This window comes from Pinus tabuliformis, chromosome 4_2 (assembly GCF_031772625.1).
Source record: "Pinus tabuliformis cultivar Carrire ecotype Pingquan chromosome 4_2, CPIR1, whole genome shotgun sequence".
Taxonomy (NCBI): Eukaryota; Viridiplantae; Streptophyta; class Pinopsida; order Pinales; family Pinaceae; genus Pinus; species Pinus tabuliformis.
Window position 1 is genome coordinate 183081196 of NC_142304.1, and position 14701 is coordinate 183095896.

Genomic DNA, 14701 nt, shown 5'->3' on the forward strand with positions numbered 1-14701 from the left:
TTTTGTTTTATAAGCAGGGAAAATTTTAGGGCTAATATTCACAGGTGTGCTAACTTTCCATGATTTTTCCAAAAAAAGGGTTCACCAATTTCCATTTTTTCCTAAAATGATTTTCCCAAATTTTATAGTAAACTATTATTTTACCTTAAAAATAGCCAAAATATTATATCGACTAATATAAAAACTTTGGAAATTTTTAGATTTCTACAAAATTATCAACAATTTTTTTACAATTTGCATATTAGGGACTAGTAAGATTCACCAAGTTTTCTAGCCTTTAAGATAAAATTCCATCCTTAAAATTTTCCCTGTTTATAAATGTTTTTTATTTTTTATTTTATTTTTGTACTTTTGTTTTTCAATGTGTATCTTGCTCTTTTCAAAATTTCTTTTAATTTTATTTTGTTTTGTGTTTTTTGGTATATTGGTTTTATTGCAAGTATATAAGTTATTATGCCTCATGTTTAAAAAATAATGTAATTTTCAGCACAAAAAAGGGGGTGCCATGGGTAGCAATACTTTTTGATTTGGGAGTTGATTTTAAGTTTTGGTTGCAATAGTGCCAATTTTTAAGGCTATCATTTCAGGAAAATTGTAATTTAATTAAAAATGACCTCATCCATTAAGGGTATTACTGTAGTTATTTCTTTCTTTTATTATTTAATCCATGGATAAGGTAATGTTTGAGGCTTGCAAAGTAGATTTAGGGTTTATTTTTCAAACTCTAAATACCTTTTTATCGGGGCTTTATGTGAAAACTAGTAAGTAATTTCTACCTCTGTAGCAAATCTACAACAACAGATTAACAACTTCAATGGGGAAAATATCCATATCTTCTTCACTAGTTTTGGATGTGTTTTTTTTTCCACCTCACCCTCTTACTCATAGTTTATATTTAGGATATGATTTTTTTTTCTCTTTTGAATGTGTTTTTTTAGACAAGTCACTAGATCAAAATCTTTCATCTCTACATGAGAAACATATTGGAAAATTCCAGTATCAGTATTAGGGACATCATAATATTTGGCCCCTATTTTTTCACTTATTTGCCACAAATTTTGACCCTTATATTTGCATTATTCCAACATAACTTTGGGGGATGTTTTCTTCACTTTTCAACATATTTTTTAACCATTATTTTTGCACTATTGATGTAGCTTTTGGGGAAATTTTCTGCACTTTACTAAACTCATTTTTTTCTTTCAAGTCATATAATTTTCCTGTAGGGTCCATTTAGTGTTTTATGGCATTTCTATTGTATTATAATGCATTTTTTTTAAACAGGAAAGAGTAATATATTTGTATTAATGTAACACCCTCCTCCTACATCTACCCAAGCAACCAACCAACCGGGGTAAATATGCAAGGAGAGGCCACTATGATATGATTCAACCTCCCAAGTCACATTAACAAAGTTGAATCTATGGAAAAACACTATACGAACATCCAACATCATCAGCAAAACCCTCAGAAGACAAGTTAGAAAATCAAATAGCATGTCCTTGGGTCCCACTATTGTTTTAGGTCTCTTTGGCCATAGTCGCTCTCATACTATGGGAAAGGGAGCGACCAACAACCTAAAGTCGTTCTCACAGGCCTGGCTGCCCGCGATTGTGGACCAAATTGTTAGTGATGTGCCAATGACTCTGAGATTTGAACCACTTTTTCAAGCACAAAGCCCAGGTCACTGCCTAAAACTGATCCATCTCTTCAAATCAGTAAAGTAACATGGAAATGCAAGTACTAAAGAAAATACATGTTCAAGACCTTGACTAAATCCCTACTAGCCATGACGGGCATTTTGTCAAACATATCATCGAAATGTAATCTACAGGTGTAAATAATAGAGTTAAGTGTAGGGATCTCATACTTATCTGAGAATCATTACGAACCATTGTTCCCTTATTCCATTTGTTGCATTATCATCTATTAGGTCATAGACACATTATCCATTCACATACAAGTAAAAACATGTTGAGATCCACATAACTATTGTCATAAAAAATGCATTTAACTAGCATAATAGGGATAGAAATACAATAAACATATCAGCCATCAAATCCATAAATACATCAGTACCTTTACACATGAAAATCAAGGGAATGGATTTCTCATTAATGAATGCAATGAACCAACTAGAGATGGGACTACCACGTTCCACCCGACCATAGAATGGCTGAGCCAAATCCCTCTTCAGTCATTCACCCTCGTGCCATATTCCAAGCATGAATGTGGGATCTCATAGAACACATCAATCAAAACTCATCCAAGGCTTCAAGATGCCATCCACCTCAACCCATCAAACAATTATTCCACCTCATAATCGGACATCACAAAAACCATCATCATATCGGTCTCTATCCCAGCCATCCAGGGCTCTAGACCATTTTTCTAACCTGGCTACAGGACTAGTAGCCTAACCCACAACTTTTACCAGACTCTGGAGCGTTTTTCCAAACAAGGCTATGAGGCTAGTAACTCAACCCACCAAGGGCTCCAAAGTGTTTTTCCAACCCAGGCTACGGGACTAGTAACTCAACCCAAGTTGTTCCAGGGCTCCAAAGCATTTGTTCAACCAAGGCTACGGGATTAGTAACTCAACCCAAGCTAGAACCAATAAAAAAAAACAAGAAATGAACCCACAATAACCATGGCTATCTAGGAAATGGAAAGGCTAAGCAATCCACTATCAATGTCTGCCATCCTCCATGCCCAATGACATATCACAACCAACAAACCACTTGCATATGCCATGCATGCCAAAACTAGTGAAGAAACCATACATGCAACTCAGTGCCAGCAAGAAAATATGATGTAGTTGTTGATGTCGATGCCTTCTTGCACTTTCTTGCTCTTCATTTGCCTTCTTGCTCCTAAAATCCAAGTATGCCACACCCTTCAAGAGTGCTCCAAGAAATATCTAAGTATCCAAGACTATGAAAGAGAAAATAATTAGAGAGAGATCCAACACTGAATTGAAAAAAGTTTATCAATTGATCATCATAAGCCTTTTTATGAACGAGGCCGCTATTTTCTTCATTTTCCATTCTTTCCTTCATTTTCCTCCTAACATGCAACATGTGACCTTTCACCTCCTTTTTCTCCTAATTTCCATTATTTTCATAAATAAATGTGCCAAAATGCCTTTTTTCCTTTTAATACCTTAGTCATTGCCTTTGCTAATTTCCTTAGCCATAAACAACCAAATGAACACCCCCAGGATGTCTTGCCCAACATTCAACTTGGAATAAGTGTCCTAGTCATCCGTGGTTATTGTTTTTAACTTTATTACATGGAATTTTCACAAGAGTTGTTACAATTAATCTGTGCCCAGTCGTGACAAAAATTAAGGGAGAAATACATTTCATATACATTGCCATCAATGGGCATCATTGTCTGCAGACTAACTGTCCAAACCCATTTTCCTCTCAAAATTTGTAAAAAGCAACTGAGCGATTACATATTTACTAGAGTAGACCTTACATAACTATTGTAGTAACAAAATACATTTAAAATTATTCATGATAAACAAACAAAATAATAAGACTAGTCATCAAAATCAGCTGGTCGGTTGAGGTTGATGTCAACTGTTTCTTCAGTTGCCTGGGAGTTTTTAATTTCCAATTGAATTTGGAGATCATCGATTTTAATTCGTTGAGCATATACATCATGTTCTAGCTATCGTATTTTTATGTTCTTCTCCATGTTCCTCTCGTGGATTTCACAAGCCTCTTCTCTTTGCTGCTAAAGACACTTCTGAATTTCTGCCAAGCCCTCCCGTAGTATTATAATCCATTTTTAGAGAAATAATGAATGCCCCTAGGGCTGCTAGTACCTCCTACTTTTAGAATTTCTCTTTTTTTGCATTACACATTTATATATCGATATATTGAGTATGAAACCATAGTTTGCTTATATATCCCTTAGAATTGTTTTAAATTACAAAGAATTTGGATGAAGAGAAGCCTCCCTTATTGCATTAGTACTTAACATTGGGTATTGTTTTGTTTTGTTTGTTTTTCTTTTGGTATTTTCTTTTTCTAACTAGATATTTACCTCTTTTCATCTTCAACACTTACTTGTCTATTTTTATTTTATTTTTTTTCCATGGAAAAATCGTAACTTTCTATTAATTATAAAAAGTTACATAAGTAGATACACATAGTGAATTCCTTTACTGTCCCAACCTACGCCACTCAAAAATTTGGTGCCCATAGAAACAGAGCCAAACAAACTAAAAAATAAAAAATAAAAAATAAAAATGGAGCTAAGCAAAAAATCGTAGTCACCCTTTTCTCCCATTCTTCTTTCCCACTTTTCGCCATCCTCCTTGATTATGAGTGGTTGTTATAATAATTAGTTGATTCTCTTTTGTCCGCCTTAGATATTCCTTATCTGAGTCTGAACTCCTAGATGTATAAGGACGTTTGAAGGCTTCTACCTCCTTCTTATTTGGAATTTCTTGGCCTGAGTGACCTTCTGCTCTTGGATTTTGTGAAGCTGGCCCCCCTGATCTGTGTTGGCTCAATTCTTCATTTGCTGAAGATGTCTGTGGATTTGGGATTTCGGGGGGGTCCCAAGTCCTCCTCTTCCTCTTCTTCATTGGGTTTTGGTTTTGGTAAATGTCATCCCTTTGGCTTTTTGACAAATTTCTTTTTCCTCTTGGGATCTTTCTTTGCCAAAGGACATGTGGTTTGTAGATGTCCAATTTGAAGAAAGAAATGACATCTAAATGCAGTGTTCTCATAATCTAAGAACTGGGTCCAACACTGGTTGTTGTGTGTCAAAAGGATATGATCAAGTAGTCCTTTACTAAGGTCTACCTCAACACATATCCTAGCAAAAGTATAAATTGCTTCTTCAGTTCTTTGTGTATCCAACTTGATGTATCTCCCCAACATGTTGTTAATTCCTTCCAGTACTTTTGGGTGCTAGAAGTGAAGGGGTAAGTTATGCAGTCTTACCCAAACCGATATTTTGGAGATCATCATTGTATTAGCATCAAAATTTGGGAACCATGGGGTGATAAATAATCTCGTGTTTCTCTAGAACCAAGGACCCTCATGTAAAACCTAATCTCTGACCTATGATGATTCAAATTTTACTATGAAGAAACCCTTGAGCATAAGTGAATCTCAAAGTTTACCGTCCAACTCGTAAATATCCATTGAAAAATATCCATAGGTTTTGGCCAAAAATCGTTGAACCTACAAATGATTGCTTGGGACTGATATGTTGTACAAATATTATTGATCTCTGCTAGATCTACTATCATTTCTGTAATTTCATTCATCTTATTTACAATATAAGGCCCAGAAATATTGGGGGATTGTTCAGGCTTACCTGATGCTACAACCTTTCCTTTGTGGGTGTCTTTGAATGACGCAGATCCATTGGTTTTTCCTTTGGGTAACCTCAAGCCCTTGGGGATATTAGATCCTACCGATCCTCCTTGCAACCTCACGTTAACGATGATCGAGGAATTTTGTTCTATGCCATAGTCTTGTAGCCTATGGTCCTGCATGGATATGCCCACATAGATAAGGTTTTGCAGATATGTTGGGATACCAGTTTTTTTATGAATCACCAAATTTAGATCTCTCACAAGTGAATCCATTCAAGTCCATAGGATTATCGATCTTCCTGTTGAGGTTTGTGTGAAAATTTGGAAATCTGCAGCCTTACTAGAAACATAAGTTTTCTCATAGCTTATAGATGGATCTGTAGAGGACCCATCATTATTACTCATTTCTTCATAAAAAAACAATAGATATGTGATTACCCCTTCTCCTAATAGATAGATATGTCAGATCTGGGATGCCAAAGTAGCAAACAGTCAGAAAATCCTTCCATTTGATGCAAACCATTTTTTCATGGGGGATCAACTTCCACTACCCTGTCCCATCCTTGATCGTCTATGCATGCTTTTTTCCTTGTGAGCAGTTGATATCAAAACCACCATGGGGCTTGAGAAACCCAATAAATATCATATCACTACAAGAAAAAAAGTATTGGGATGTAAGGACATTCTCGCATTCTCCGAAGAAGGTCGCGATGTCCTTGAGACGGTGGGATTCGGGGTCAATGAGGCCACTATTCAAAATCATTTTCAACAGTATGTGGTCGTTCAGTCCCACAATCGTGTGTAAATTCCCTTCAGGATCTATGTCCAATAGCTTCACCATGTAGTCTGAAACCATCTCAGAATCTAGGCAAGGCACCCACTTGTTCCTCAATAAGTACACAATCACTTTCCAACTACTCCTGGTCCAACTAAGGGAGGTAGGACAGAGTCTCAAACTTGGTGCTCCCGAATGTAGGCCACACCTACATGCATCGAACTCAGCCACAATGGCAGTGGCAGTGTTTCTCATCTTGAAGTTGGAGGGGAATTGTGTTGTGGACTTGAGCCCTGTGAATGCTGACACTATGTTTTTGTTGCTGCTTTCGCTCATGTTTCCATTACTGGTCTTGAGGGGCATGGCTGCTGCTACCACTGCAGTGGTGGATGACATGATCGCAGAGGCCATTCTTGAAACTAGTACCTAAACCTACATAGATTGATCTTATGTGAGGGTAATTACTTGTCTTTTGTTATAATAGGCCTTTTCTTTTAATGAAAGTTAGTAAAGTTAAATTTAGGTACCTCATTTGTTTCCTAATATCTGACCTATTCATCTTAATTTTCAATATGAAATTGCATGATCATTAGTCAAACACATAGCTAGTTTGAAGTAGGAATTTGTGATTTTTCATTTAATTGATATATGGTTATATCCCTTTAAAAGGATATTGAGATTAAAAAAACATTGATTTTTCTTTATTACTTGTTTTATTTTTCAATTAGCATTTCAATTTCAAATGTAATTTAAGAAATTTTATTTTAAGCACTTCCTTTTGAATTTGGTTACACCACAAGTACACACACTTCACTCCTTAACGATATGATTAGTTCATGTCCCAAATCTTAGCCTAGAATTAACCATTTAACTTAACACATTAAATCCATACTTTGGGCTAAAATATTTTTTTAGTTAATTTAGTGTTGTGGAGATACTAGAAACCGAATAATTCACCACCACCATTTCACATCTGAAACATAAATTTTGACTTTTAAAGAACTTAAAATCCTTTCTACTAGATATGGTCAAGACATTTAGAAACATGTGCACTCTTTGAAGTGGATAATTCCAAGTTGGGGAACTAAGGTTTGGTTAAGAATCCTAGCTCTTTGAACATCTAACCATTTAATTCATTTTGAAGCCAATGTAACATGTCGTATCCATGAAGAGGAAAATTAGTGACCATTCTACTAGGATGCTACCAAGGTGGCTCTTGCAGGATGAAGGAAACCTGAGACAAATTTCTATGGGCCATTAGGATTTCATTGCCCTTTCTTTCCTAGTGATGATTGCCCCATTTGTGCCTTGAATCATCTCCATTGTGGATTTCATAACCTTTCATGGTAGTTGTATGGAAGGTTATTTTTCCTACTTTTTATTCTTTTGATTTGGTGGTGCCCTAAACCACTTTTAAGAAAGGGTTTGCAAGGGCCATATTATGTGCTCGTTTGAGCAATTTCATTTTGTCTTAGCTATTTTTTTTTTCCTTTTTTAGGAAAAAAATATTCAATTATGATATCTATATTGTGATTAAATTACACTTAAAACAACTTGTTACGCCACCTTGAACACAATGTTAATGTTTTATCACTTCTTGCTTGATTGCTTGTTTTTCTGAATTTTGTTTTTTGATAGATTGATTTTTTTAGGAGAGGAATTTACACCTAGGAATTATTGTGCCCCCAAGGAGACTCTCTTGTAGCTTTGTGGCATGTTTCCCTTGAGTATTCCTAGTCATGTTTTATATCCTATTCAATGAGTTCGATTTAATTATACTAGCTCTCCTTCAATCTAATTATCCTTCAATTTGGAAAGTTCATATTCTTCAAATTATGAATCCTCATCCCCTTTGAGCCGACCCAGTTCATGTACTCTTATATTTAAGTCTCCCTTTGACTAGTTTACCTTTGTCTACCTTGGCTACGAACTTGATCCTGAGCTAGTGCATTCAAATGTCTGTGGAAAAATGTCAATAGCATCAATTTTAGGAATATTGTACTATGTTTCCTTAATTTATGACTTCTCTATCAAAAAATAGATATACTTTCTAAACAGAAATGATGTGGTCTTTAGTAGGTATTAGAAGTTCAAAGTTCTTATAAAAAAACAAGATAGGGAAGAAGATCAAAGTATTGAGATTGGTTGATGGGGATGAGTATACCTCCAAGGAGTTTGAGGGTTTTTACAAGGAGTAAATAATTAAGAGAGGGTTTATTGTTTTATACAACCCATAATAGAATGATGTTGCAAACTAGAAGAATCGATCTAGTCATAGTGGCTACTAAGGCCATGATTCATGACTATGACTTGTCAGTGTTTATTTATGATGAGACATGCTACACAAAAATATACATATAGTACTAATACCCTCATAGTATATTGGAGGGAAAGATAATGGAGGAGGAATTCACTAATGTGAAGCCAGAGGTGAGTCATTTCTGCATTTTGGCTCTGCATTTTATATCCATGTATTGATGGAGAATAGGACCAAGTTGGATCCTTCAAACAAGAAGGGCTTGTAGAAATTTTCAATAATAAACAAATATTCAAAGGAGATTATCCTGATCATGTACTATTTCAGAATACATACACAATACATAAGCTCCTCTACGTTGATCATCAATTTAGCAGCATCAATAACAATAAAACATCAATAGCATGCACACATTAACGCAGTATGTAACCCGGGGAAAGATTACAGCTGAAAACCCCACACTATTTGTATATTAATGATTGATAACATGTAACATTACATAGTCAATAATCCTCACAAGTATCCAGCACTATCTCCACCTGTTACACACAAACCAGCTCAGACCCAAACAAGTCACAAGTTCAAATCTGCTCCACTGCTTTGCCTACCTTTATTGCATAAACCTGCTGAGAATCACTCACACTGGAAATCACGTGAGCATAGGCTATTCTACTGGGAAAATCAACGCAATACTCATTAGCATACTCAATACATTGCTTGTGTAAATCCTCATGCACAACTATAGTCACAACTGATAGCAATCTCAACCTCTAACACTTGTCCCGGTGTAATTGTACATGCACTGATATGCAACTGAGTTAACTGATGTATTCTTTAGTTGCTTTATGAGTTAATAATTAGTTTAACAACTCATCATTAGTCTCTTTATAGTTAGACTAATTACAACTAGTTTAACCAAGTCAAACTGAACACAACTCCATCAACTCCACAATCAACTCCACCAAACTCAACTGCTTGAGTTCTAACTGAAGTCCTGCATGCAACAACTCAACTGACTCACAATGAAAGCGTATTTCCTTCTGACAGCTGCATGTGCCACATCTGTAGCTCCAACTGAAGTGCTCCAAGAGAATAAGATTAAGTTTATAGTCTAAATATTATTATGAGACAATAATATTTGACTTTTCTATTTTTGACTAGCAGTCTAAAAATAGACTCTGATCACTCCTACTGTGATCCAAAAATAGAAGTCCATCTATTTTTCCCAACATGACCAATCATCCATAAACAACATTCTGCAGCTCATAGACCATGATCCATATGTCTAAAAATAAACTTTGCGCCATAATTTGCCTGCGGGCCCACTTAGTGAAGGCGAATCCTTTCCACTAAGCTCCATCATCTTGTTGCATTCTCAACCTCCCTCTCAACAAGATATGGATTATTAGCAACCCCTATCCTACCTCGGTGGTATTCGAATTTGCTCCTGGTGAGAACCTTCATCAAGATATCAGCATCCTGATCCTCCGTTGGAATGTATGAAAGTAACATGATTTTCCGCTGCACACAATCTCTGATATGATGGTACCTGATGTCAATATGCTTAGATCTATCATGAAATACAGGATTAGCCGAGAGTTTAATGCAACTCTGGTTATCACAGTAAATCACAGTAGGCTCCAAGTGAGAACCGAACAAACCGACCATGATCTTCCTCATCCATATAGCCTCGCATGCAACCAAACTTGCTGCCATATACTCGGCCTCTGCTGAACTGAGTGCCACGGATCTCTGCTTCCTGCTGTACCAAGAAACTGCTGTCGACCCGATACTGAAGACCCCTCCTGATGTGCTCTTTTTGTCCGTTGGGCTCCTTGCCCAATCTGCATCTGTGAAGCCACATAGCTTCACCTCATCCTCCTGTCTGTACCACAAACCATATCCCGATGTGCCTCTCAAATAATGCAATACATGCTTGCCCGCCTTCCAGAAGAGCTTGGTAGGCTTAACCATAGCTTGTGAAAGCTGGTTAACAGCATAGCATATATCGGGTCGTGTATTGACTAGATACATAAGCAACCCACCAACTGTCGATAAACAATAGCATCCACTTCTTCTGCCGAAGTGGAATCCTCCTTCCTCCAACCTCTAGGAAGAGGAGTATCAACAGGCTTGCAGCCATGCATGTTGAACTTCTCTAGTATCTCCCGAGCATACTTAACCTGAGAAATAAACAGTCCACCACTGCGCTGCCAAATTTCCAATCCTAGGAAATAATGAAGGAGGCCCAAGTCCTTCATCTCAAACTCATTAGCAAGATCATCCTTGCATGAAAGTATCAACAACTCATCACGAGTTAGAATCAAATCATCTACATACAGTACAATGATAAGCAACTTACCCTCCACCACAATCTGGTATAGGTTAGGATCTGCCTCACTCTTGGAGAATCCAAGTCCTGTGAAATAGTTGTCTATCCGTGTGTACCAAGCACGTGGTGCTTGTTTCAACCCATACAACGCTCTCTTAAGCCTGCACACATGTGACTCGCTGCTGAAGATCTCATAACCTTCAGGCTGCTCAATGTACACCTCCTCCTCAATGACTCTGTTGAGGAACACAGTCTTCACATCCATCTGATGAATGTGCCACCCCATCTGTGCTGAGAGAGCAAGAATCGTCAGTATGGAAGAATACCTTGCGACAGGTGCAAAGGTCTCCTCATAATCGATCCCCTCTATCTGTGAAAAGCCTCAGGAAACAAATCTTGCCTTGTACTTCTCCACACTCCCGTCAGTTGCCTGCTTAACTTTGTAGATCCATCTCGAACCCACCACTGATTTCCCTTCCGGTCTAGGAACAATCTCCCATGCAATGTTTCTGACAATAGAATCATACTCTTCCACCATGTCGTCTACCCATGCGGGATCCTCCACAGCTTCCTCGAAAGAGGATGGCTCAGTCACAACGCATTTGCTCATAAGAGCCATGTATCCAGTGTACCGATTAGGTGACTGTCTCTGCCTGCGTTGGGCTATAGGTGGTCCTACAACTTTCTCTAATCTTGAGCCAGTCACTCAGCTTCTGTTAAGCGCTTTCGCCCTCTGATGGTTGGCGCTGCATGAGTGGTCTCTTCCACTCCATGAACTTCGTCCTGTGGCTGATCCACATCGTGAAGCTCATCCTTAGGAACTAATAGCTCCTCATCTGCATGCAAGTGTAGCTCCCTCTCAAGCGAACACTTCATGGCTTTCTCCTCCTGAAATTTTATATCCCGTCGCACAACAGTTTTACCATTGTCTGGAAAATACACACGATAGTTGTGGGGCGTATTAGTGTACCCCACAAATATCGCAACCCCTGCGGTCGGCTCCAACTTCTTCCTGTCATCCTTCGTCACATGCATGTAAACGTTAGCACCAAAAACCTCAAATGAGAAAGATCAGGCTTCTTACTAGAATAAGCCTCCTCAGGTGTACTCATGCCAAGTATCCTGTGAGGACAACGGTTCTGCACATAAACTGTTGTATTGCATGCTTCCGCCCACAAGTGAAGGGGTAGGCCCTGATCATGCAACATCGCCCGTGCATCACCCACGATCATTCTATTCTTCTGCTCAACAACCCCGTTTTGCTGTGGGTTATGGGGAGCTATGAGCTCTCTTCGAATCCCTTCTGCCTTGCAGAAATCATTGAACTCGTCAGAGATGTATTCACCACCATTATCGCTCCTAAGAGCCTTCACCTTCTTCCCCGCCTCCTTCTCGACGAGTGCTTTGAATTCACAGAACTTTGAATATGTCTCGCTCTTCTTCTGCATGAAGAAGATCTAGCACTTACGAGAGAAATCATCAACAAAAATCACATAACACCCGTGTTTTGCTGTCAAAGCAACTGAGAAAGGTCCACACACGTCTGTGTGAATTCTATCAAGGATTGTCGTGGCGCGACTATCCTTCTCGTGAAAGCTGGCTTTCACAAACTTCCCCAAAGTACACCCCTTGCACTGATCTGACTATGCAAGAGTGCCTTTAGGAAGCCCTGTAGTGATCTGCTGCAGTATCTTCAAGGCTCCTTGGTGAAGGTGACCCAATCTCCTGTTCCACAACTCGCCATCATCCCGACTCACCAATCCTTCTGCCTTGCATGCCATTGCTGCGCATCCATCTACATGCAACTGATAAAGGTTACTCACTCGAACCCCTATCTTCCGGGTTTCACCAGTTGTCTTGCTGCGCAGGAAAGCCATTCCCTCGCTGAAAACAACATCATACCCCTTGTCTTCTAACATCGCCACAGAGATAAGATTCTTCTTCAATCCTGGAACATGCATCACTTCCTTCAATACGAAGGGTTTACCAGAATCCCTCTCAAAGGAAATGGTACCGATACCGGTCGCACTGTATCTACCATCATCGCCCATCTCGATGTGCACTCCAAGATCTTTGTCCTCCAAATCAGAAAACAAATCTCGATCTCCCGTCATGTGAAAAGATGCACCACTGTCCAAGAACCACACCGATCCCATCACACTTGAAACCAAGCATGCGATCAATGAAAAATCAAGCTCAAACTGTGAGGCTAGAGCCTCTCCTACTGCAGATCCAGTAGCTTGCTTGTTCTTCTTCTTCTGCGGACGATTAGTGGCATAGTGTCCGTGCTGGTGACAGTGAAAACACTTCACCTTCGACATGTCCTGCTTCTTGCCTTTCGCACCAGACTGAGAAGATTTCTTGCTCTTTCCCTTCTTTTCTTTGGCAGCCAAAGCGCAATTTTCTTCATCAGTTCCCTTTGATGAAGATCTGTCCCTGGTACTCCGCCTGATCTCCTCCTGCACAAGATCTGACCACAGTCTCTCCCATCCTGGAAATTCCTCCCGACCATTGACAGAGTCCTGATAGGAATGCCAACTCTTCGGAAGACCAAAGAGACCCAAGCTCAGCAAATCCTCATCATCGACAGTAACCCCCACACTTCCCAGCTCATCTCGACAATGAGTGAGCTTCGTGAGATACTTGGGCATACTGTCACCCTTCTCGCATTTGATGTTTCTGAGTTTATCTTTGAGCGTCAGCTTCCTCTGATCGCTCTTGCTTTGGAATAGATCTGTTGAAGCCTTCCACATCAAGTATGGAGAAGCCTTTTGTTGTGGGGAAAAGTATCCAACACGGAATGACCCTATCCCACTCTAAGGGTGATAGTTCCTTAGCAACAGCTGAAGCAAAGCTATCTAAAGTTACTTCTTTATGACATGCAAGAGATGAAAGGAAGGGATCCACTTACCGATGTCTTGCGCAAATGGTCGATCCAATCTCCTCTATTTGCCGCTCGCTCCCAGCTCCAAGTCTTCTCACGGGCCCAGCTACACGAGATCCTGCGAACAAGACAAGAAAAGGAAACTACAAGAAGCATGCATTCATAATTGATTCAAGGATTAGCATAAATCAAATACGCAAGTAAGACAATACACCATTGAAACACATGCGAATAGAAGAACCTCAAATTCTTTATTAATATAAGGAAGTAAGGTTCGGGCGGTGATACAACCGTGAGAGGTCCAATCCAGCATCACCTTCCCGACGGAAAGAAATCTCCTCTTCACCTCCCTCAAGCAATCACCCAATACTCTCCACTGTAAACCAACAGCAATTCTTTGCACAAAATTCCGCCCTCTAGATCCCATGGGATGAGATCCTTATATAGAGTTTTGGAGTGAAGATAAGTCAGCTTGATGTGTGACTTGTTGTCCTCTTCAACTCCAGTTGTTCTTCAGTTCTTCACTCGGAGTTTCTACCTTCCACTGGGAGTTTTAGAAGCTCTTAACTCATCATTAGGCGAATCTTATGATCAAGTGTCTTTTTGGAAGCTTCCTGGGCACTGGCACATTGAGAAAAAAATTCCTCCACATGTCAAAGTACGCCCAGCGCAGGTAGCCTTTGTTGCACTTGCTATGCAGCGCAGGTACACCATAGGGCTTTTGACATTCAGCGCAGATGCTTAGTGGAGCAGCTGCTTTGATCCAAAACTGACCTGTTTTTGAGTGTTTTTCAGTGGAGAACTGATTTGTAGTGCTGTGGTTTGCTGACCTTGTTCCTCTAGGGGTAGGAACAATATGTTTAGGGACTTTGGATCCCTCAGATTATTGACATTTCATGCTCTATGCTGTAAGGCACAAAAATGTCTATAACAGTTGCCCCCTAAAGTATGAGGTCGTTTATCGGGTGAAATGCTTTATTAGGAGGATCCGAAGTTCATTCAATCGTCGGGAGGTGACCTGTAACAAAATACAATACAATACATTATCTTTTCATACTTTCTTTTCATGATCTAGCTGATGCGGGCATTTCCCATGCTCAGCTTTATAA